This window comes from Arachis hypogaea, chromosome 14 (assembly GCF_003086295.3).
Source record: "Arachis hypogaea cultivar Tifrunner chromosome 14, arahy.Tifrunner.gnm2.J5K5, whole genome shotgun sequence".
NCBI lineage: Eukaryota > Viridiplantae > Streptophyta > Magnoliopsida > Fabales > Fabaceae > Arachis > Arachis hypogaea.
In genome coordinates, this window is record NC_092049.1 from 43,232,911 (window position 1) to 43,236,877 (window position 3,967).

The following is a 3,967-nucleotide window of genomic DNA, read 5'->3' on the forward strand; positions in this document are numbered from 1 at the left end:
GGGAGCCATGTAAGTAAGGAGGAAAAGAATAATTAAGACGTAACGAAGTATTTGACTAGAGTGATAAATAATTTTTGATAGATCGTATATCATTTTATTTTGGATTTGTTCTTTCTATGAAAATTTCATTCTGACCAAAAGTTTGATCTCGTAACTCTGTTATAATTTTTAATATATATATATAATTGATGCAATTCATACTACTTTTCCTCTCACTACTAGATGTACTTACCTGTATTTTAAATCGCCATCCTTACTTCATTTACTGCAATTACAAATTTAGCAATTATTCGTCTAAATTTATAATGTTTCCGTCGCTTTTAATATAGTGTTTTTCTCTTTCGTTAGTTTGATTCATGATTCAAAATTGTTTTTCCTTTTTGTCTAATATGTGTTCTTTTTTTCTCAACAATGAATTGAAGATTTGTCATAGATATTTTGTTAACTCATATTTTCTTTCTAAACTACTTTGCAAGGGATAAAATTATTTTTATAATAATTGATTATGTAAAGTATTTTTTTTAATTTGCTTCAATATATATTCTTTAAATTAAATCTCATTTTTCTCTTTTCAACCTGTTTTATATTGGATGAGCTAATTTTTTAATATTTTAAATGATTGATTTTGTAGTGTATTGCACTTAAAATGTGAGTTATTGAATTTTTATTTTTTAATTAAATTAAATAAATCATATAACAAAAATTGGGCAATTTACATGTATAAAATAAATAGAGGATGGTGTTACGCAAATACAACATTTCAGAAAATTAGACACAATTGCAACATTCCTAACTATATGTAAATCGCGACACCCTAACGCGGATTTAACTTACACGTAAACTGCTAGATCCTATCACGGTTTACGTTCAAAGCGTGCAAGCACATAAACCGCTACACCCTGTAGCGGTTTATGAAGAGATACGCAGTAAGCGTATTCTGTGAGACCCTGTCGCGGATTATGAAGGACTTGGTACTTTGGAACAAATTCATGAATTCCAGTATAATAGTAACAACCCATGATGTAAATGTATGAAGTCATACAAATATAATAGTCATAAGGTATTAACACTAACACAAAATAAATAAGTCATAAGTCATACAAATATAATAGTCGGAAGCAATACAAAGGTCGCTACTGCTGGTCACCATCATCATGATGATCGTCCCCAAATGGACCAAGTAGCTGCGAGCCTGTGCCACATCGAGTCGGACTCCTAACTCTGGCCGCTCGCTAATTTCTGGGTGGAGCATCCTGTTGACCCACTCCAAATGCAGATGGCGGTGTCCCCCCCATGCCAAACCAAGCGTCGTATGGGCTTCCGGCGGGCTCATTAAGGTCGACCGGTAGCTGGTAGTTAGGAATCTGAGATGGCAGCTCTGGTGGCTGTGGCTTGTACTCCAGAGGCTCGGACGGACACCCTGTCTACTTGATGCCACTCAATGACTGTAAAATATATCAGGCTAGTGACCGCCCATCATAAACGACTGTGCTCCTCAGTCAGTATCTCCGGATGAATGACTGCAAGCACATCTAGCAAAGTATAAGGCTCCTACACAATCTGAAAGTGAGGAGAGCAGTCAGTATTGTAACAATGTATACAAATAAGTTGGGGAAGAACTAATAAAATATTGAAAACCAAAACAAATGACTGTAGGAAATGTAGGGGTCCAGCCAAGTTGGTGATGTTTCTGTTTGTCACCCTACATATGCATTGGTATAACCATGCCAACGGAGCTGAGCCCCAGCTATAGCTGCCAATGTCGTCCAGTCTCACCACAAATGGCAACCATCGAAGGTGGACCCGATTCCCACTCTTGCCCATGAACAACTATGTTGACAGAAGCATCATAATATATGCACGTGCATATATGCATACGGTTTCCTTAGAAGCATCAGCCGGTAACACCGTGAACCTCTCATGAAACCATGTGAAGTGGACCGTGGACTGCTTCACCTTATCTGATGGTGAAAGCTCACTGAATAACTCTTGGAACCACTCCCACGCCGGCCTGGCCCCCTCGATATACAAGTGTAAGTCAGTTAGGCACTGATAAACCACTATTTTATGGTTTATCTTATGTTTAATTGAGTGGTTTCATCAAGTCTTTACCCACTTATTCATATGATTTGCATGATTTTACAATCCCTTCCTAGTTTTGTTTTATGGTTGAAAATTTGCTTCCTAGAGATCTTTAATTTGTATATTTTAATTCTCTTTTATACCATTCGATGCCGTGATTCGTGTTTAAGTGTTTCAGGCTTTATAGGGCAGGAATGGCTTAGAGAATGGAGAGGAAGCTTGTAAAAATGGAAGGAATACAAGAAACTAAGGAGATGACCAGCGAGCATCGATGTGCACGCATGGCTCATGCGTGCGCGCGACATGGAGAAAATTGCAGTGACGCGTGCGCGTGCCTGACGCATACGCGTGGATTGGAGTCTGCACAAAAGATGCGCACGTGTGACTGACGCGTACACGTGACAAGGAAATTCGCCAAATGACATGCACGCGTGACATGCGCGATCTATAGAAATAACAGAAAACGCTGGAGCGATTTTGGGCCGAGTTTTGACCTAGTTATCGGCCCAGAAACACAGACTAGAGCTAGGAAACCTGCAGAGACTCAACAGACATTCTCATTAGGATAGTTTTAGGTTTTTAGATCTGAATCTAGAGAGAAAAATTACTCTTCCTCTAGGTTTTCTTTACTTTTATAATTTCATAGTTTATTGCTTTTGCTTTGGATATTGAAGAGTCATTACCTCCGTTGAAAATACTATTCTAGTTTGTTTTCTTACTCTTTTATTTATTCCATATTCGTAATTCTTATTTAGAGTTACAATTGGATTATTTTCATGGATTGTTAATGAAAGCATTACTTTTATTTTTAATTAAATTGCAATTATTGTCTATTATGTCTTTCTTTTATTCCCTTTTTAATTCTATGCAAGTAATTTTCATGTCAATGGAGTAGATTTCCATCTTGACATGGGGGTTGATTAAGAGGAGACACTTGAGTTGGAATGCTCAAGTGGTTAGTTAAATTAGAAGTTGTTGGCTAATTTTGTATTTACTAACGCTAGAACTTCCCAAGGGAGAGGACTAGGATTTGCGAATAAGAGTTAGCTCAATCACTTGACTTTCCTTTATTTAGTAAGGGTTAACTAAGAGAAAATAACAACCTCTTTATACTACAATTGAGAGAATTCCAACAAGGATAGAACTTCCAATTAATCATTCCCCTAGTCAAGGCTTTTTATTTTGGATAATATAAATTCCTTTTAATTTTCATTGCACTTAATTAAAATTGTTTATTTTCTGTTATTCAAACTCAAAATTCTCAAAAAACTCATGATTAATAAATTAGTACCCTTTCTAGCAACTCGTTGGGAGACGACCTGGGACTCATACTCCCAGTATTTTTATTCTAAACTTTTGTGACAATCTTTTTAAATTGATGAGGTGGATTTTTACTGGTTAAGAGCTATACTCGCAATGCTGTTCTTATATTATAATCTCTTAATTGGTCTAATTTCTGCCATGTATCAGGCACCCAGAAACAGGTTGTCCATCCACGGGCAGCCCCAGCTGATATGCCACATCCTGGAGTGTGATAGTGCACTCTCCAAATGACATATGGAAAGTGTGGGTCTCAGGCCGCTACCTCTTAATAAATGCACTGACCAGAGGCTCATCCAACCAGAACCAATGCGCGTTCAGCCTAGGCAGGTGGTACAACCCAGCCCTCTCCAACTAAGGTATGATCCTATCATGTAACGGCATATTTTATTGCCTGCGAATGCTATAAATACATCGGGTTGGCTACATATTATGACAGAAATAAAGAACACTTGATTAATTTAAGCTCTCATAAGATTTAGTCAAAATGTAGATCTTAAATTTCTATTAGTAAGCCCTACACCTCCAACAATTTAAGCTTCAAATTTACAAAAGTTGATAACTA